This window comes from Spea bombifrons, chromosome 10 (genome assembly GCF_027358695.1).
Source record: "Spea bombifrons isolate aSpeBom1 chromosome 10, aSpeBom1.2.pri, whole genome shotgun sequence".
NCBI classification, from domain to species: Eukaryota; Metazoa; Chordata; class Amphibia; order Anura; family Pelobatidae; genus Spea; species Spea bombifrons.
This window is the reverse complement of record NC_071096.1, coordinates 19,493,588-19,516,609: the sequence shown is the minus strand read 5'-3', so window position 1 is coordinate 19,516,609 and position 23,022 is coordinate 19,493,588. Positions and strand designations below refer to the sequence as shown.

General features: G+C 39.7%; 1 protein-coding gene across 3 annotated transcripts in view; it reads right to left on the bottom strand.

Annotated features, from left to right (window-relative positions):
• The window catches only part of MACROD1 (mono-ADP ribosylhydrolase 1), a 362,985-nt gene that overhangs the window by 195,559 nt on the left and 144,404 nt on the right, over positions 1-23,022 (bottom strand). The window lies entirely within an intron of this gene.

The window sequence follows — 23,022 nt, the reverse complement described above, 5'->3', positions numbered from 1 at the left end:
TTTCGAATACCCGAGGGGTGTCTAATTTAATAAAAAATGAATGGTTTGATGTGATAAATTGGAGTGGCCGGGCTCAAAGATAGGGCATAGGCACAGACTGACCAAAATGGAGAAAAAAGCGCACTTCCCAAATGTGGCAAACCCATGCATGTGGGGTATCACTGCACTCGGGAGATGTTGCTCAACACATATTGTTGTTTGATAGTGAAGCATACCAGGAGCTATGAATTCATTCCTGAAGTACAATTTGTGTGAAGAAAAAAAAAAAATACTACCACAAACTTTGGCATAGGCAGGTGGAAGAATCTCATGCATAAAAGGGTTAAAATACCAGCATTTGAAATACTTTGGGGTGTCTAGTTTTCAAAAATATATGGTTTGATGGGGTAAATTTAAGTAGCCGGCTTCAAAGATGTTCCAAAGAGGAGATAGAGGCAGAATTACGCATGTCCCATGATACCATAGTTAGATGATTAGCTGAAAATTTAGGATGAGAAATTTAGTAAAAACTAGGGAAAATTTGAAAAAATATTTTCTGTCTGAATCCTCACAAAATTAGGTAAAGTGATGGAAAATCCTCTTCAAGTTTATCAATTCAGGGGTCCTGATTTCAGAAATACCTCATTTATATAGAATTTCCATACCAGCACTTATAGGAAACATACTATAAGGTGTACATTATTTGTAATATTTTTACATTAGGTATGATGGGATTGCAACTCTAATTTTAAACAAATAAACCAAAAGTACCCATAAAGGTATATATTTCTCTAAAGCAGACAACCCAGACTATCGTATCAGGGGTATTTGGGCACTCTTCACAAAGCTATTTAGCTACCAATCACTGTCAAAGGTGGTCGTAGAAATTATTTCCTGTGCTTTTTTTCACCAACACTTCTGTGTTGCTTAGTATGTTGCAAGGTATGTCTTATTGCAGAGAAACACTGCCAAAATTGTTTTTTCTTTCTAGAGGGCCATATCCATCCCTTACATATAGTACTCTCTAGGGTAGTATTTTTTATACTTATGTAGATGTGTGTTAGGGCAATGGGATGTAAGGGATTTTTCTTTTTTTTTTATATTTTATTTTTTGTATTTTATTTTTTTTGTATTCTTTTATCATCAGTGCAGTATCGTTTATGGTCCTCTTAGGGACCTCTTGAATATCTTATTAATGCCAGTGATGTCACAATGACATCACTTAGCTCATTTTATTATATTATTTTAGTGATTTTTTATTTATTTATCACACTGTGCTCTCTATGCAAGTCCCCACAGTCGTATGACTATCTTGGTGCATCTGATCTACCCCTGGTATGTCTCTATCCTGTTTGTCTCCATACCATGCTGATTTCAACGGGTTAACTTTGGTGCCATCTTGTCTAGCTTCATTGCAATTATTAAGACAAGGTGTGAAACCTAGATGCAATCACTTTATCTGACCATTTGTGAGGTAGCCCTATGAATTCCTAGGCCTCACTTGGAAATAATCTTGCTTGGAAATGTAGCTGCAGTGTCCTAATCCCAAGTGGACTCTAGATAAATGGTCAGATAAGAGTTGCACTGGAGTTAAACTAGAGGTAAACTGCAACACCATCCCCCTGGGTAATGCACCTAATCTCTTGTCCCAATCACCATAATCCTTACTATGAACTCTTTTTACTCTTCATGTCTTTCTCCCTGCTCATTAAACATATTTCATCTCCCTTTTCCATTGGCAACTCCTCCCCAGTACACATCTCTCCCTCCCTTCTGCCATCACCCTACCTTAGCTCATATGCCATTTTCTCCCCACCCCTAACCACTCTCAGGTGCAGGTATCCCAAATCACAATCCCATTTGTTATTTTTCTGCTCTGTGAAAACCCACCCTATTCAAGGAGTGTGCAAACTTTCCTCTAACACTTTTAGCCATCATCTTAATCAAGAACAATAAAAAAACATTCTACAAATCATCTGGACCATTTCCACCGACTTGATCTTAAGCTTGTATAACTTGTTTCATTTGGTTAGGAATTTTATGGGGAAATAACATTGTTTTTTGTGTTCTTACCACCATATAATGTGATCAGATGCATGGTTCAACTTAAGACAATATATCTTTGATTATATAAAAAAAATATATATATGTACACTATATGACCAAAAGTATGTGGACACCTAACTATCTCACCTATTTTGAGTTTGTTGGACATCCCATTCTAAAACCATGTGCATTAATGCAGAGTTGCTCCTCCATTAGAGACTATAACAGCCTCCGCTCTTTTGGGAAAGCTTCGAGATGGCCTCCATTGTGCTTAGTTTTACATATCCATTAGCAATATGGGCTTGACTGAAATGACTAAACTCAATAATTTGGTCAAATAGTGTGTATATATATATATATATATATATACTTCCCTAGTTAAACGGTCAACTATCGCAGTATGGCTGTCACCTAAGGCCAACTGTAGCAAAACTACAATTGGCTCAGTCTCCCAATACAAAAACTATGCCCCGACCCCTTACACTTAAAAGGTTTAAGGTAAACTGTCCTTATCACAGCAGAATTACATTTGCTAGTTAAAACTACTTATGGTTTGCTAATTTAGTTTGGCAATCACTGTAACTATTTAGTGATATTTAGTTCATGGTAGATGGGTACCAACGTGTGGCAGGTCGGCATTATCTGATCAGTTTGCTGTCATTCTCCCTTCCTCCTTATTACACACCCTTAAAAGGCTGCCTGAGCCAAAGCAATAAAAATCTGCAATTTGACAATGGAGGAAAGAGAGCCTATTGGTTCACACCTCATCCCTTACAACCTCTGATTTGTTTAAATGTTTTCAAAATAAAGCTTGTTTTCACAAAAAAAGTATTAGAATATGTGATGAAACCCTCCATCACCGGCCCTGACTTTATAAAGACTTCTGTGGCTACCCCAGCAGGATATCATCTCATCACTTGCTGGGGGGATTATCACTGGCAGACAGCCAGGATCTGCAAACAGGGAGTGACCACCATTCTTTCAGTTTAATGTTGTGTAAGTCAGTCTCACCCCGCCCCCCAGTTCCACCACTACAGACATTTACCCCCGTCAGTCCCTGGAACTGATTTCGACCAGTAATAGAGTGGAGGTTAATCCCTTTACTGCCCCTGTTGTCTCTGGAAGGCAGATTAAGGGGGTGGTTTGTATGCCAATATCTTGTTTTGTATTAATGTGTGTTTCGCTGGATATATCCAGCCCTGTGTGAAAAATAAATCAGTCTTTGTTTTGATTTATACCCAACACTGAGTCTCGGGTAGTGACTGGGAAACCGTGGAAAGAGTGTGTGTCCCAGGCTAAGGTAGCAGAAGTCAGCGGAGGTAGTCGGTCGGACTATCCAGCCTTGATGACTTGCTTTCAAAGTGCCTGTGAATTAGAGAGTAGTCTCTCTCCATGGCTTGCATTAGTACATGAACATGCAGAATCTCTTTGAAGAATAAAAAAGAGAAATCTCAGCTTTTATCCAAGGAGAGGAAGCTGCAATGTGGAGACATGCAGATAAGAATATAGTATGTATTGTTAAGCTATTTGCATTATTTCTATGCTTACAGGAATATGCCTCTATTTTATACAGTTTTCTGGTGCAAAGATAAAAAAATGACTTAACACTGGCAATCCATCTCTTCTGCAGCTTACTTTGTAGAGTGTAGGGCATTTGTTTTACCCAAATTATGCAATTGAAACTGTATTGTTCTTTAAAATCAAAGTACAAATGCCTGTGTAGAGTAGGTCTATCATGCCACTTCAAAGACATCAATTTATTTCAGCAATAATAATGCATGTGTCCTTAGGAATTGGCCCTTAAGAAATTACCACGAAGAGGCAGTCTTCTCAAATTTTTTACCCTAACCTAATGTTATCCTTGCGCTTTCTGACATATATATCACTGACCATCTCAAACAGAGACTGGTTTCACCATCTGTGATCAGCAAATAAAAAACACTTTTTCTCAATTATTATTTGAAAAAATATTTTACTCATCCAAAAAAGCCAATGGAAAAAACACGCTAAATAGATTTCTGAATTTAGAAATACCCATACCAATAAGTACAAGTAGCGTTTTGCTTTTTCAAATTTATTTTCTTTCCAAATCTGGTCATTCTGCCCCATGTGCTATTTCTGGTATCTTTAAAGCCAGCCAATCCAATTTACCCTATGAAACATATATTTTTGAAAACTACTCAACACAAGGCATTTCAAACATTGTGGTAGTAATTCATTTTGTGTTTTTATCACAAAAATTGCACTTCAGGTATGGATGTACAGCTTCTGGTATATGTCACTGTCAAAAACACCAATATGTGTTCAGCAACCTCTCCTGTGTAGAGTGATAACCCACATGCATGGGTTTGTCTGGTTGTTTGGGAGGTAAAACGCCACATTTGGGAAAGGAGCATTTTTTTTTTACTTGGAACTTTGACATCTGGTCCTACTGCTCCCACATGCTAATTGGGCCATCTTTGAAGTTGGCTATTTCAATGTACCCCATCAAAGCATATACTTTTGAAACCTAGACACCCCAAGGTATTTCAAATGGTGGTATTTTAACCCTTTCCATGCACTAATTTTACCACCAGCCTTTGTCAAAATTTGTGGTGGTTTTTTAAAAAAATATATCACGCAAATTGTACTTCAGGTGTGAATTCACTGCTCCTGGTATATCTCATGTGAAACAACACCCCAATATGTGTTCAGCAACATCTTTTGATTACAGTGATACCACCCATGCATGGGTTTGTCTGGTGCTTGGGGGCTAAAAGGCCACATTCGGGAAGTGCGTTTTTTTTCCCTCCATGTTGGTCAGTCTGTACCTATGCTTTATCTTGGCCACTCCATTTTACCCCATCAAACCATTCATTTTTTTTCCAAAGTAGACATTTGAAATTATTTTATTTTAACTCTTTCCATGTCAAGATTTTTTGGAAGATACAGCGCTAATTTTAGCACTTGCTCATAATAATAACATTTTTTTTTATTTTTGGAATTTGTTTTTACATTTTGCTGGAACTGGATGGTTCCCCTGATGGCAACATCACTGCAATATTATTTTTAAATGTAACCATTTTATTTTCTTCTTAGCTATTTTTTTTTTCATTTTTAAAAAAAATATTTTTATTTTTGTGATTAGAAAGCTGGGCTCCATTGACTTGCATGGTTGAATTAAGAACCTGTATTCAACCTGGAAGGGGAGCCAGAATTCTCAAGAGGGTCTGGAGACACCCACTTGGAAACTTTTGCAACTTGGTTACTTTTTTAAAGGGTGCACCGCCATCTTGCGAGTGGCAAAATCACTCGCAGTGGCTGTTGATCATAGATCACTTTCTAAGCTTGTTTCATGCCATTACGTGCCCGTCATTGGACGTTAAGGGGTTAAAGAAGATATTTCACAAATACTGAACTGAACAAAATTTGGTGAACAGTATCTGAACTTCCTTTTCTCATGTCCCACACATTTTTTTCCTCTGCATTATCTTATCAATGTTTAATGTATAATTTCCTACTTGTTGTTTGGTTACAGCAGTTTTTGTAAAGGACGGCAAGAAAATGGGGAGGAATTCAGTATGTGAAATAGATTGAATATTGCTGTCTTGGTACGAGGCTTCTACGAGGTAAACTTCACAAATACAAATATACCAATTAACTAACATAAAGTAAAAGGTACAGTTATTGTTTCAGTAAATTAATTTACTTATTCTGAAAGCTGTGAGGGTGACAGTTCCCTGTTAAACTGTCTAGAATTTTAAAATCCAGGGGTGTTTTCTAATGCTTTATATATATAGAGTTTCAACAAGTTACAAGCAAAGGAGCAACAAGCAGAAAACAGAAAAGAAATGTATCCATAAAAAATGAAATGCCATGATATTTGTAATACTTTATTTCTATCATTTCAGGTTATAGACCAAGCAGCAGGAAGTTCACACCGCGCTTGATGGGATCAAAAAGAAATGTATCCGTAACTATCATCAGAAATAAACTTGTATGAAATATAAATTACCTTAAGACATCAGGTGACAATTCAAGGAGCAAGTATGTGTGGAATGAATGAGTATTTACATTTTTGTGAATGATAGCATGTGTAAGGGGCGGGTAGCATGGCATAGGGAGGCTGTAATCACACTCCTATCATCCCCAGGTTCCAGCATGTACTGGCTGCCTGGCCTTGATAGGCGTGTGATTGCTGTTAGCAGTTATATATATATATATCCCTCCCTCCAGAAATGCCTTTTAACCCCATATGCCACTCTGCCCCATGATATGCCCTTTAACCCCCATATGCCAGAGTGGCATATAAGGGTATATGGCATATCATGGGGCAGAGGGGCATGTAGGGGGTTAAAAGGCATATCATGGGGCACAGTGGCATATAGGAGGGTATAAGACATTTTTGGAGGCAGAGTGGCATATAGAGGGTTAAAAGGCACATCATGGGGCAGAGTGGCAAATAGGGGAGTATAAGGCATATTGTGGAAATCAAACGTTGTGCTGACCACCAGACTTCTTTGAATGTATAAAAGTTTCCGGATACAAGCAGCTGCAGGGAGATCTGCACAAAAGCAGGCAAATCTAACAGATTTACATTTTCACACACTATATACAGTGGCGTCACTACAGGGGGGCAATTGCCCCCCCTAGGTTATTCCTTGCCCCCCCTGTTGCCCCCCCCGCCGAATTTGTAACCCCTTGACTGCTAACGACGGCATGGTGCTGCCGCTAGCAGTCCCAGTCAGGTGCTAACGACGGCACCATGCCGTCACTAGCACTATCTTACCTTGATGGAGGTCTGTGGACCTGCATCACCACCTACCCCGGCGATCTGCCCCTCAAACTAAAGGGCATCACCGGGGCCACCCGATCTGCCCGGTGACGTCTCGCGCAATGACGCGATGACATCACAGCGCAACTTTTGTACAACTGACAATTGTCAGTTAAAGAGGTATGGGGGCATGCTGCTTAGATGCCTGTATCTCAGGTATCGCCTTGCCTTTCCAACGGTATATAGATTGTAAAAAAATAATAAAAAATATTAAGTTAAAAAAATAAAAATGTAAAAAAAATGATTTGGGGGTCTCTAAAGGCAGATAAAAAGATAAAAATTTCATAGAGACCCCCAAATTAAATTATTTAAACATAAAGTAGTTTAACTTTAAAAAAAAAAAAAAAAAAGTTTAATTATTCTAGCTAAATGATCACTGTGGTAGCCAATGTTACCACAGCGATCATATAGCTATAAAAAGTCACATTCCCTTTTTAAAAATACTAATTTTTAATCCTATGATCCCTTTGATCATGGGGTTAAATTTAGCCAACGGTAGAGGGAGGCAATTTTTGAAATCCTGATGAATTGCAAATATTATTAAAGTCAGCCATTTAGCCTGTGCGGTACGTGAGTAACCATCTCATCCCTGGAGCGCCTTGCATTTTTACTGCAAAACTTATTTTTGCTGTAAAAGTGATTTTTTTTCTCTCCCTTTACCATCATTTCTTTGGGATTGTAAGGGGAAAGAATGGTGTGTGCTTCTGTGAGTGAATGTATGGAAAATATGGTGTGTGCTTCTGTGAGTGAATGGAGATATGAAAGGCGTGTGAATGGTCAGTAATTAGGGTTGAAGCCTTGGCGTGGCATTACTGCTCACGTAGGAAGTTAAATTATGGCACAAAAAGTACACATTTGCAAAAACCACATCCCTTGGCGCATCAAATGAGGGGCTGCATGTGTTTCTAGTACAAACCTGGAGTGCGCAAGACACAAATGAACATGTCGCTATGGTTAGAAAAAACATATTTTCTAGCCAAAGCGACATATTCCATCATTATTTGTGCACTCAACTTTTGTCCTAGAAATACATGTAACCCCTCATTTGAAGCTCCAAGGGGTGTAGTTTCTTAAAATGGATGAATTGTCTGAATGAGGGAGAGCATGCGTTAATATGTGGATGAATTGTCTGAATGAGGGAGAGCATGAGTTAATATGTGGATGAATTGTCTGAATGAGGGAGAGCATGAGTTAATATGTGGATGAGTTGTCTGAATGGGGGAGAGCATGAGTTAATGTGATTGTGCGTATCATAGATGTATAATTGTGGAAGGGCGAAGATGGCACTAGCAGGATGTTTGAGCCTTGGGGACCAAGATGGCACAGGCAGGGTATATATGGGACAAAGATGGCAAATCGTATGTGTGTTATCTGGGTGCTGGCCAGGTTCTATGTGTGCAGTGTGGACGCCAGGGCTGGCTTTGGGGTGTGCAACCTGTGATCTATCCCTGTAATTTAGCGGGTTTTAAATATGCCATTAATGCCGTGCTTTTATGTGAATTCCAATTGATCTATACCTGCAAAGCTGGGTTTTTGTGTGTTCTTCTGTAGATCCATATCTGCTATGCTATGTTTCCATACATTATTTATAAATACCTGCAAATACAGGGTTTGTATGTCTTGTTCAGTTGATTAATACCTGCAATGCTGTTTCCATGTATTTATTTGATCTATACCTGCGATGCTACGTTTCATATATTATTATTGTATACCTGCAAATACACGATTTGTATGTCTGATTCTGTTTATTTGATATATACCTTCGGTGCTGAGATCACAAGTGAATTTCAATTGATCTATACATGCAAAGCTGGGTTTGTGTGTTAATGTGTTGATCTATACCTGCTATCGGCAGCAGGGTCTAATATTTATATATATATTTATATATATCGGTAGCAGGGACTAATATTAATATATATATCGGTGACTGGGGCTAATATTAATATATTTGGGCAGCAGGGGCTAATATATATATATATCAGCAGCAGGATCTAATATTAGGCCCTGAAATCATTTAGTGCAAAAGTTAAGGTATTGTGTTGTTTAAAGGATTTCAAGGATTAGTCTTACTAAATTGTGGCTTCAGGCTTCCCATGTTGAATGATCAAGTATTGTATTGGCCAATAACAAAAGTATCATTCCATAGCACATTACTTTTGGCAATATATATATATATATATATATATATATATATATATATATATATATATGTGTGTGTGTGTTTTCAGTGGTATGATTTAATGGTGGAAATTATTAATGCCCCCCCAGTTTGACTGTGGTATCTTGTGTGCCCCCCTATATATTGTTTCTAGAGTCGCCACTGACTATATATACATTGATAACAAAAGAAAATAAGTAAACTCCTACTAAAGGCTGGCATAGTTGTAATAACTCTGGTTTTACCATAAAAGGCAAATGCCTAACCTACATAACATTAATGTGTATGATATGGGTCAGGTTTCAGTTATTTAAAGCAGACATCCTGTGCCCTGAAGTTGACCCTGAGTCTATACTTATGGTCCAGTTTCTCACCACAGTGAGAACAGTATTACCTCCCAGTGCATCAGACTCTTATCACCAAATTGCAGAAAACAGTTAACCTCTTCCTACCCACACTCTCCACATCCTAAGATTCCACAGGCATTTCTGGGGGCAGAGTCGCAAGCCTGGGGGCAGATGAGCATAGCTGGAGGGCACAGGTTGGCAAATAAAAGGAAATAAAAACAAAAAATATTTTTCTCAATCATAGCTTTTATTAAATATGAAAAAATAGTTTACATGCATTAATATTTACTAGTAAAACTTTTTTTCCCTAAAGGGTAGTCTTATATTCAGGCTTTTTCTTTTTTTCCTAAATTAATATTTAGATTTTGGGAGGTCGTCTTATAATCGAGCAAATGCGGTAAAATGTCTTGTTTAATTTTTAGTCCTACCTTGGCCCTTACTGAGTTATAGTATTCAGGCTAAAAAACAGTATACCAGCCAGTACATATTTTAAAATATGTAATAAATAGCTAGTAAGCAAAGTATAAATAAGTAAGGATAACTGCCGTATCAGCCTTTGGACATACTGTTACATCCCAAAAAAGTGCTCACAGCAACCATGCTATTTTGCATTTGCATAGTATGATCAGGTCACAATGATTAGTGACAGAAAAATCTTCAAAAAATAAATATTAAAAAGTCATAAATTATCAAAATTAAAAGAAAAGTACACAAAACAATGAAAGCAGGAACGTTTGGACATATGGTAAAAACGACAAAAAAAAAACCCAACTAATCTTTATGACATACCCCACATCATAATGGGTTTATCTAAAATATGTATACAGAAAGGAAGTACAAATTATTTCAGAAAGGAGGGAAACTGACTGAACATAAGGGATACAAAGAAGAAGAAGACATGCACTGTTATACAAAGTTGTATTGCTTGCTACACATAGCCTGCCATATTACTAGTACAGCAGTGATGGGATATTGATGTGTAAATAATTCATGATGCAATTAGTGCAAATAAACAAGCAGACATAAAAATGAATTATCACCTCCCCCTCTAGTCACATATATTTAAAACGATTGCTTCAAGTTACAATTACTTTAGATTTTAGTTTCTTTAATTAAGTTAGTTCTCGTTAAGGTTTGGTATTCCAGCACAGTAAACATGTCATTGCCATTAGTGTTTATGAATGACTACCATATAACTTTAAACAGTATACTGTCAATAGGCCATTTTGTTGATACTTCTCCTTTAACCCCTAAATCATTGTTACTGTTGCATCACTGTGTTCTTGTCAGAGAATTACCACCTAAAACCATCCATTAACCCATTTCTGACAAAAAGACTATAGGATACAGAAGATCAACATAAAGCTTTTTTTTATGGCCATTAGGGTATTTGGCTTTTTTGCTGGACAGACCATTTAAACATTAAATAGATCACAGCGATGAATTCACATTGTTCTTTTTCTGGTCTGACCCTTTAGCGCTGTGGTTTTCTTTTCACCACATCTATTCTGGCCATGATAAAAGATATTTGTGATTCTCTTGTCAGCAGGTGAAAGCTACAGATAGGTGTGGAAAGCTTTGGAAAAAGATGAAATGAGAACACTGACTTGTCCTGTGTGGGGTCTGGGTCTCTGTGTCCTCTAACCGGTCTCCTGTTTTAGAAGCACACTCTGTCCAGCAACTCTACATTAATATTTCAAAAAAAACATTATGGCTTTTTAAGAGTGCTCTTTCTTCAAATGTTTTCCTGTGGCTGAGCTAAAACATAGTAAAAGTCTGGGGGTATACAGAGCGAAAAAAACATGTAGCTAAAACAGGGTAGCTTTTTAACACATATTTATTTGTTTAATCATTTTAGTGAGTGCCCATTATACTTTAGTTTCAAAGGGCCACTTACAGAAAAATCACAGAATGTGAATTGATACCGAGCACACATGTACATTTCTGTTATATACATAATAAGTGCATGCATGGGCTTGTAAGAAATTATGACCCTCTTACAGGGATATTCTTTTAGGGAATGTGTGACGAATAAAGCACAAATACAAGCGTATAGAAAAATGTATATTGATATTGAACTAGGCTACTGTTACAGGTTATAAAACATATAACATACAGAAAACATTTGATAATAATACAAAACAAAAAGGGATACTTAAGCACATTCTTGGGAAACCTCTCTCAGCTCACAGGCTTCTCCCGAACGCCATCTTGCGCAGCTTCGTTCTGAGTCTCCTGACCCAGGACACTTCTGTTCGCTGCGCTCTCCTTTCTCAGACTCCTCTTTCTCCCTTCTTTCTCTCTTACTCTTCTTTCTCCGACTCTTCTTTCTCTCAGACTCTTCTGACTATTGCAACCCCTAACTAGTCATCCCAGAATTCCTTGTACCTCCCAGAAAGTGGTTCACCCAACCCCTCTTTCCAGAGATTTCCTGTATGACCCAATTATGGAGGAGACAGGTAGTCTATGCAAACATGCACACAGTTATGTTAAGATACATCGGCTTCAGTTGTCTGACCCCCTGTGGGGTATCCCACCTCTGTTGGAGCCTTTGTTCCAAACCCTTTTTAATGCATTACTATGCAAATTACCTTACATTGTAAAACCAGATATCTCACCTTATAGAAACCCAAATCGTCCTCAAAACATTATGCAATAAATGTAATATCACATTTTAAAGGCACCCTTCATTTCTTACAGGCTGGAATTGGGGTACACACGTTCATAATACTATACAGTCTATATAATACAACACATTTGAACACACAGGGAGATTGAAAGAAATTGATAAAGAACACTGCAGGTAGCTTTTATTAGCTGTAATGGTGTCCATGAAATAAAACCATGTGCTACTGTAGAATGGTAAATATTCATTGCAGAGTCGTTCTGAAAGTACCGGTATATACATGTATGACTATGTGTGACTATGCTTCCAGGCTGCATGCCCAAACAGCTGCACTACTGGTATCTTTATGATAAAATATGCTGAGTGCATTTTTATGCTTTTTTCTATACTTTATTGCTTATTTTGCCATGTGTTTCTACTTTGAATATTATTGGTATAGGTTTGCCATGATTAATCATAGCCTGAGTTTGGCTAGAGGAGTGATAAGTAATTGGCTTGGTGATGAATTACTGTATTGAAATTTGACACTATAGCATTGATTGATGTGATATTGATTGATTGACTGCTTAACTCGTTTAACACACACATATCTACTTACATACATAACTATTTTCTATTTGCTGTAGTAACAGTTTTGCTTGATCACATTGTGAATTGTGCTGTCATTCCGTATCCTCATTGACTGGGCAAAACCGTGTGTTACACAATAGGTAGGTCAGAAGAACTCTAATGTTCCTACAATTATTGTAGAAATACCTGCAGATCTTCAGCGTCTAAATTCACAATATATATCTAGACATTTATTAAACTCTGGGTTTAAATATGCTTGAGTTACCAGGTATTTCCCTTCCCACCTGGGACTACACCTGCTTCATAGTTTTTATTCTACTCCACATGCGTGTCCTGAAAGAGCTTTCACAAGGCTCAATCTCCTGTGCCTTACAATTTGAATCACAATGTGCTCTGCACACATGATTGTGCTATAATGGATAAAGGGATCATCAGAGCTGTATACCAAGTTGTATTTCAAGGCTGTGTTCACCTCTTTCACAATACATATTTACAGGGGAAGGGGTAAACACATATGCAGTTCAACAAAAATTAAAATTTGAATGACAAAATAAATGTATTCTGTCATAGGTGTGTGTCAGGTAAAAACATCTGTGAGTTAAGAGTCAGAGCAAGATCATGTCTGTGATAATAAATGTATATGAATTACAATCTGTTGAATGTATTAACCCCTTCAGGAGCATTTTTTTTTTAAATAACCAAAGGATCTGTGACGGAACCCTCCATCACTGGGGCCACTGGACAGGCCTGACAACCAGCCTCCTCCCTATTGACTATGGGCCCTGACTTTGTAAAGACTTCTGTGGTTACCCCAGCAGTATATCATCCCTTCAATTGCTGAGGGGATTATTTCTGACAGACAGCCAGGATCTGCAACCAGAAAGTGACCGCCGTTGTTTTAGTTTAATGTTGGATAAGTCAGTCTTCCCCCACCTTCCCAGTTCCACCACTGCAGACATTTACCCCGGCCAAACCTTGGAACTGATTTGGGCCAGTAATGGATAATAGAGGTTGGGACCCTATTGTATTGTTTATCCCTTTACTGCCCCGTTGTCTCTGGGAGGCAGATTAAGGGGGCGGTTTGTATCCCAATATCTTGATTTATGTTAATGTGTGTTTTGCTGGATATATCCAGCCCTGTGTGTGAGAAAGAAATCAGTCTTCATTTTGGTTATACTCTAGTCTCGGCTAGTGACTGGGAAACCGGGAAAAGAGTGTTGTCCCACGCTAAGGAAGCACAAGTCAGCGGAGGTAGTTGGTTGGACTATGACAGAAGCATGTTGGAGGAGATCATTCTGCAGGGGAAGGTAGTCAGCAAAAAAGTAAGTATTTAAAAAAATACTTGGCGTGATAGGTGGAATGGGACCCATATTCAAAGGGGGGCTGCCTTGGGGCAACAATTAAATAATACAACAGGGTGGTTGGAGTATCACAAAAATCAATGCAAAAAAAGGGGGTGGGTGGCTGTTTACACATGGGTATGGGGAGCATTACATTAACCAGTACAAAAGGGGTTGGGGGCATCAATACACAAGGGAGCTAGTTGGGGGCACAAATACACATGGGGCAATACACATGGGTGTTGGGGGGAGTACATTAATTCTAAAGGCGGGCCTGGCTAGGGCATCAATACACAAGGGGGCAAACACACAAACAAAGCAGTGTGGAAAATATTGTTTATGCTTTGTGTAGAGTAACCCATACTGATGCAGGTGTCAGTGTGGCAGAGCCTGTCCTGGTGTGTGTGTTGGTTTGGTAGAGCCTGTCCTGGTGTTTGTGTCTGGGTGTCGGTGTGGCAGAGTATGTCCTGGTGTGTGTTTGGGTGTCTGTGTGACAGAGCCTGTCCTGGTGTGTGTGTGTGTGTGTTTGGGTGTTGGTGTGGCAGAGCCTGTCCTGGTGTGTGTGTTTGGATGTCGGTGTGGCAGAGCCTGTCCTGGTGTGTTTGGATGTCGGTGTGGCAGAACCTATCCTGGTGTGTGTTTGGCCATCTGTTTCCTGGCACTTTACTTTTTGTAGTAACAAAAAAAACTACTTAATTTTTACTTATCCAGAGATAAAATGCCCTCCTGAATTTGTAGGACAAAACGTTCAAGGCCCATAAATCAGTAGGAGGAAAAGTAAAGGTTTTGTGTTATTTATTCTATTTCAATCTGCATATTTTATCAAAAAGGATCAGTGGTACTAAATTGTGACTTCAGGCGTCCCGTGTATGATGCTTTTTTTTAGTCTACTGAGGTACTCCCAATAACATCACATAAAATTATATCTTGTATTATCTGCCTCACACAGATGTCATCTTTATCCAGTACACATGGATGCCGAGGAGTTAAGATTCTATTTCATTTATTTCCATAAAATGTCCACCAAAATCCTCAGCACCAGGCCCATGATGCTCTTAATCCAGCCCTGCCTCCAGTGTGCGTCAACCATCTTAAATCCAGCTTGTACCCACAGTTTGCTCCAGCCTTGTGCAGTTTTTTTTTGGTTACACTTGTTTTAAATGGTTTGTGGACTGAGTTTGTTTTACTGTTTAAGTAATTTAGCATTGATAGAATGACATATAACAGTTGATCAAAAAAACTGGCTGTCCACTGTTTTTTTCATTATCGCCAAATGAACCCTGTATTAATATGCATTTTAAAGCTAAAAGGCCATATTTTCTCTCAGTGAAAAATGAGTGTGGCCCACGCACACATACATTTTGTATGAAGTGGCCCACTGCAGAAAACTTGGACACCCCTGGTCTATGTATTCTGTATCAGGGCTAAATTTCCGGGGAGGGCTCCCCCCTCCCCTGAAATTCAAAGGCCCACTGGAGGGGGGGGGGTTCTTTGATCTGCTATCTATTTCCTTCCTCTACCTGGTCTCCTTCCCTTCACTCTGGTAGCTGCATTTTCATAAGCACAGCCAGGTTTATTTAATACTCCAGCTCCCATGACTCTCAGCCAGTTTGGTATGTTAAGCGTCATGGGAAAGTTGGCATGCCAGAGGTTAGCTTTTGTATCATTATGGATTTTCTATGCAGCTGGTGCGGAATGCACATCTCATGATTCTCAGCCATCCATTCAGTTGGCTGAACATCATGACAAATTTAATAGTAGCACTTTGCATGCCAACAACAAACCACAACTACTGGAGTACTACCAAGTGTACTATTTTGCTTCTAAGCCTTTGTCCCTTTTTACTCCCCTCTATAAACTATAAAATTATATTTTATTTTCTTTAGAAAGCTAAACAACACAACATTAACTTGTCTTGCCTGTAACTCCCTTGATGTTGAGCCAGCAATAGTAGGAATGGTAGCTGGTAACTGTAGATTGGGCTTGGGGGGGGGGCTACAATCGGTACAAACACTAATTTTGTTGACTGCATCTACAATAATATTCAGCAGCCATATTGTTGGCTGAACTTCAGGGGAATTGCAGTACTCTACACACTATCTGCAGCCCCTATAATACACAGTCATTCATTAATGGCTGAACACCATTACATTTATATAGCGCCAGATTCTGTAGCACTGTTATAACAGTTATTTTCAGACATTCGTACGAACAAATGAAATTCATAAATTTTGTTCAAATTAAAATTCATGAAAATCCATATATACAAGTCTAAATATACACACTTCCTCTCCCAGACACCACTTCTCCTTGGCACGCCTCTTTTATCATATGCCAAGACACTCATACTTATAGCATACACTAACATACAGACACCCTAACACTATATGCTGTTTTATTTATTTCTGATAATACATACACTTACATATACAGGCATACTTACATCATACCGTAACATGTACACACACTAACAGAATATACTCACAAATACACTCACTCCATACATTTACACACACTCTTTAACACATTAGATTTTTTATATAGTGCCAGCAGATCCCATAGTGCTATACACCAACTACGGGTAGTGCCACCCATATACTGAATATTTAGCCCTTTGTGTGAGAGGATTTATGGTTTCTACATTAGTTTATTATTGCTCTCATGTTTGCCAAATGCATTATCCACACTGGAAAGTTTAGCACATATCTGCACATATCTGCAAAAGTACCGTATTTGCTCGATTATACGACAAGGTTTTTTTCAGAGCAAATGCTCTGAAAAATACCCCTCTACTTATAAGAGGGTCGTCTTATAATCAGACCTCAAATAGGTCTGACTATGAGACGACTAAGATTCAGATCCCCCGCAGCTGCAGGGGACCTGGATCCTCCTGTCTCCCTCCCCCTTACCGCAGACCTTCCTCGACTGTCAGAGATCAGAGTTCCCGGCACCGGTGCGGCACTGGCACGGCACCGGGAACTCTGATCTCTGACAGCCGGGGAAGGTCTGCACGATGGACGCAGACAACCCCTGCTGGTAGCCACACCTCCTTCCGCCTGCAGTGTAAGTTCTACACGCTGCCCCGGCTACATGACAGGGGAGTCAGAAGCACCGGTAAGTTGGGGGGGGCGGGATGAGTGTTAAATGGGGGGCATAAGGCATTTCTGGAGGCAGAGTGCTCTAGGAAATGCCTTTTAACCCCCTTAATGCCACTTTGCCTCCAGAAATGCCTTTTTAACTCTCTATACGCCACTCTGCCTCCTGAAATGCCTTACACCTCCCTATATGCCACTCTGCCCCATAATATGCCTTTTAACCCCCCTAATGCCAGAGTGGCATGTAGGGGTATAAGGCATTTCTGGAGGCAGAGTGGCACATAGGGGGTCAAAAGGCATATCATGGGGCACAGTGGCATTTAGAGGGTTAAAAGGCATATCATGGGGCACAGTGGCATATAGGGGGTATAAGGCATTTCTGGGGCAGGTGTGCATAGCTGGGGGGGGCAAGTTGGAAAATAGAAGGAAATAAAACCAAAATATTTTTCTCAATCATAGCTTTTATTAAAAAAATAGTTTACATGAATTAACATTTACTGGTAAAACTTTTTTCCTATAGGGTCATCTTTTCTTTTTTTCCTAAATTAATATTCAGATTTGGTGGGTCTTCTTATAATCAGGGTCGTCTTATAATCGAGCAAATACGTTATATCATAATCTTAGATCAGTGATGGCGAACCTATGACACGCATGTCAGTGCTGACATTTGGGGTGACACGCGCAGGATTTCCTGCGATTCATCCTCGGCTCCTGCACGGCCGCAGAGGATGAAAGAATCTGTGCTGGAGGAACGGGGGGGCGGGACGTGCAGTAGCGTACCTGGCGGGGGGCGGTCCGCACCGGGTGCCGCTCATCAGGGGGGTGCCAACAGTAATGTCCGCCGCTGGAGGAGCAGGCTCGCAAGGGAGCGGTATCGGAGGTCTTTAACAGACCACCGGCTCCCTTGAGTGATTTTAAGCCGGTTCAAGGATCTCCCTTGAACCCGGCTTAAAATCACTCAAGGGAGCCGGAGGTCTGTTAAAGACCTCCGATACCGCTCCCTTGCGATCCTCGCGGCAACAGCTGGGGGTGCAAGGCCTCTGTCTCCCAGCTCTGCCACTGTATGGAACAGTATAGCGTGATGGGAGTTATGATGTACTTTAGAGCATAATTATATAATGAAAAATACATTGGAAATGGTACAGCATAACACCCATCACTCTCACACACTTACCAATCCGCATTTACCAATCCACACGCATACCAATCCACACGCATACCAATCCACACATATATACCAATCCACACACATACCAATCCACACACATACCAATCCACACACATACCAATCCACACATACCAATCCACACACATACACCAATCCACACATACCAATCCACACGCATACCAATCCACACACACATCAATCCACACATATACTAATCCACACACATACCAATCCACACACACATACCAATCCACACACATACCAATCCACACATATACTAATCCATACACATACCAATCCACACACATACACCAATCCACACACATACACCAATCCACACACATACCAATCCACACACACATACCAATCCACACACATACCAATCCACACATATACCAATCCACACATATACCAATCCACACACATACCAATCCACACACATACACCAATCCACACACATACCAATCCACACACATACCAATCCACACACATACACCAATCCACACACATACACCAATCGACACACATACACCAATCCATACACATACCAATCCACACACATACACCAATCCACACACATACCAATCCACACACATACACCAATCCACTCTCACTGTATGCTTTCCTACCTTTCCTCTTTTCTCCTTACAGCTCCTTTTCCTGCTCTTCTTCTTCAGTTCTTCTGTCTTCTTCCGAGGGCACGGGGTTCAGAGGGCAGGGACAGCGGTGGGCGCAGCTTCAGTGTTGTGCGCCGGGATCTGACAACAAACCCCGGCGCACAAAAGCTGTTGCCGCGCGGATCGCAAGGGAGCGGTATCGAAGGTCTTTAACAGACCTCCGGCTCCCTTGAGTGATTTTAAGCCGGGTTCAAGGGAGATCCTTGAACCGGCTTAAAATCACTCAAGGGAGCCGGTGGTCTGTTAAAGACCTCCGATACCGCTCCCTTGCGAGCCTGCTCCTCCAGCGGCGGACATTACTGTCCGTCTCTGGAGGGGTGCCGGGTGCTGGCAAGTTGGCACCCCCTGATGACCGCCCCCCCCGCCAGGTACGCTACTGACAAAATTAACTAGTTTTGAACAAATTTCTATTTTTAAAGTTGCTGTACAACTTAATGTGCTAAATTTTTATAACTAAATTGAGCATCAGAAACTGCATTACTATTTTTTTGAATGCTCACTCTCTTTTCAGAAATAATTCTTCAAATAATGTAAATTTGTTTTTTTTTGTTTTTTAATTTAATCAGCCTCTTGGAAGAAAGAATAAAATAAAAAATATGATATTATTTACATGCTTAACATGCTAGAGCAGGGGCGTCCAACATGCAGCCCGCGGCACCTTGAGGTGTGGCCCACGTGAGATCGGCAACCAGGGCAACCGGGATCATAAGAGCCCTGCTGCTTACCTGTGGGAGGGTCTTTTGTACTCCACAGAGGAAGAAGAACTCAGCAGAGTTCACGTGACATCTCATGACTCTGCTCCAGTCCTGCTTCCTAAAAACAAACCAATCCCGTTCCCGGGATCAAAAATACCCTTATTATTACCCCACCCTAAAACATAACTTAATGTGTTTGTAAAAAGGTATAACCAAAAAAGAAGATGTTTAAAAACACCAGTGTCACCAGTCCTACCATGAAAGGTATACGTCATTGTAACATGAGGGCATATGCCCACAGTCGTATAACACTAATAATATCAAATCATATATATTGTTGATGGCTGCAGTCCTAACAACAGAAATAATTGAATTATGACCAGTGACACAGGCTTATTAAAAACTAAAGACAAATAGCCCCCCTGACATGTTTCGCTCCTCAGAGCTTCATCAGAGGTCTGGGCTAATGGCTTCCAAAATGGAGACTGTTTGGCCTTATATCACCTTTGTTAATGACATCACGGATTAGGGGAGGGAACAATCATATCCAATAGTTGCCGATATATTAGATGTGTTGCCAAACCCAGCCAATTGCTTTAAATGTAACTAAGCATGACATCACCGACATAGTCCAATAGAATTCCATACACATGATGGGCAGTGGTTCTCTCCAATTCCCAAAGGTGAACAGTCAAAGAAATTGACTGACAGTTATTCTCACCAATCATTGATGTTCCTTTCAGCTCAGAACCACTCCTATTACTAGATCTCCTACCAATTCTTATTATTCACATTACACCTGGTTCATCAATGCAAATTGCTGGCCAGCACAGTGGCTCAGTGGCCTATACCGTTGCCCTGCAGCACAGGGGTCCAGGGTTAAAATCCCACTAAGGACACCAAAACGCCACATCCAAATACACCAGTGCAGATTTGCATCATTTTAGCATATTCGCCATACACAGTTATACTCATCACAATTGGATAATTCCCTTCCCAAATATCCCTATCACAATATAAATCTCCATAATATAGTCATACCTTCCTATAAAGTAAGTAAATCATTATCAAATAATCAATATTATAAATCAAAGAGAGTCCTATTATTTAGAATCTACAAATAGGCTGAGAAGGAGAAACCTTCATTTAACCCCTTCGAGACAAAGGCTGATTTTACTTTTTGTACCCTTTGTGACAATGGCCTTTTTAACATTTCTGCGCTGCTCGTGTTTAGCTGTAATTTTCTTCTTTCCCGTTTACTGAACCCACACACATTAGATATTGTTTTTTTCAGGACAAGAAGGACTTTCTTTAGATGACATTGTTTTGATTGTATCATATTATTTACTATTAAAAAAATTATAAAATATGGTGAAAAATTTAGAAAAAAATGACTGTTTCTAACTTTTAGTTGAAAAATCTTTTACTCATCTATAAAAGGTAATGAAAAAACCTGCTAAATAGATTCTACTATTTGTCCTGAGTTTAGAAATACCCAATGTTTTTATGTTTTTTTGCTTTTTTCTACCCATTATGGGGCAATAAGTACAGGTAGCGTTTTGCTATTTCAAAGCCATTTTTTCCAAATCTGGTAATTCTTCCCCCCTTGTGCCATTTCGGGTATCTTTGAACCCGGGCAATGCAATTTACCCCATCAAGTCATATATTTTTGAAAACTAGACAGCCCAGGGTATTCCAAATGCTAGTATTTTAACTCTTTCCATGCACCATATCTACCACCAGTCTTTGTCAAACTTTATGGTAGTCATTTTTTTGCATTTGTTTTGTCATACACATTTTACTTCAGGTATGAATTAAAATGTTCTCGTTTATGTGACTATCACAAAACACCCCAATATGTGTTCAGCAACATCTCCTGAGCGCAGCGATACCCCACATGAATGATTTTGCCTGGCTGTTTGGGGGCAAAAGGGCCACATTTGGGGCATGCGCATTTTTCAATGTTGAACTTTGGCATTTGGGGATCCACTGCCCATGCCCTATTTGGTACATCTTTGAGCCGGGCCATTTCAGTGTGCCCAATAAACCCATATATTTTTGAAAACTAGACACCCCAGGGTATTTCAAATGCTAGTATTTTAACTCTTTCCATGCACCATATCTACCACCAGTCTTTGTCAAACTTTGTGGTAGTCATTTTTTTGCATTTGGTTTTCCACACACATTTTAATTCAGGTATGAATTAAAATGTTCTCGTATATGTCACTATCACAAAACACCCCAATATGTGTTCAGCAACATCTCCTGAGTACAGCGATACCTCACATGAATGATTTTGCCTGGCTGTTTGGGGGCAAAAGGCCCACATTTGGGGCATGCGCTTTTTTCAATGTTGAACTTTGGCATTTGGGGATCCACTGCCCATGCCCTATTTGGTACATCTTTGAGCCAGGCCATTTCAGTGTGCCCAACAAAACCATATATTTTTCAAAACTAGACACCACAGGGTATTTTAAATGCTGGTATTTTAACTCTTTGCATGCACACATTTTACCACCAGCATTTTTTCAAAGTTTGCAGTAATATTTTTGTGTGTGTATTTTTCCCACACACACCTACTTTATGTATGAATTTACAGCTCCTGGTATATGCCGCTGTCACACGACACCCCATAATGTGTTCAGCAACATCTCCTGAGTGCAGTGATACCCCACATGCATGGGTGTGTCATTTTTTGGGGGAACTAAAAGGCCACATTTGGTACGTGTGCATTTTTCTAATTGGAAATTAGATGTGTGGCCATCCTTCCCCCCGTGTTAATTGGGACGTTGTTGAACCTGGCCCATTCAATTTACCCCATCAAATCATACATTTTTTAAAAGTAGACACCCCACGGGCATTTAATATGCCAGTATTTTAACTCTTTCCATGCGAGAATTGTTTTAAGCTAATATGCTAATTTTAGGACTTGCTCACAAAAATATATTTTTTATATATATTTTTTTTTTTTATTATTATTATTTTTTTAAAAAAATTTAACATTTTTTTTCAACTTGGAGGTTCCCCTGATAGTGACATCAGTGGGAAATGATTTTTACATTTTACTGTTTTTTTACTATTTTTTCTAATTATTATTAATTTTATTTTATTTTTTAATTTATTTTTACTAATCACACTGTGATTAGAAAGCTGGGCTCCATTGACTTGCATGGTGAATGCAGTACCTGTATTCAACCTGCAAGTGGAGCCAAAGTTCTCTAGATGGTCTGGACCATCTAGCGAACTTTTAAAATTTGTGGTTCCTGTTACAGGACGGCGGCCATCTTCCTTGATGGCGAAGATTGCCGGCAGCTGCGGCTGTGACTGCTCTCCGGAGCGGTCACAGCCCATCAAAAGGTTAGTGTTTGGTGTCGCTGGATGCCTCCTGATCGAGGCATTCCAGCGACACCATTTAAGTTTAGGAGGCGATCGTCGATCGCCTCCTAAACGCTTTTAAAACGGGCGTCCGCCGCCATACAAAGTATGGCGGATGTTGACGCCCCGTGGA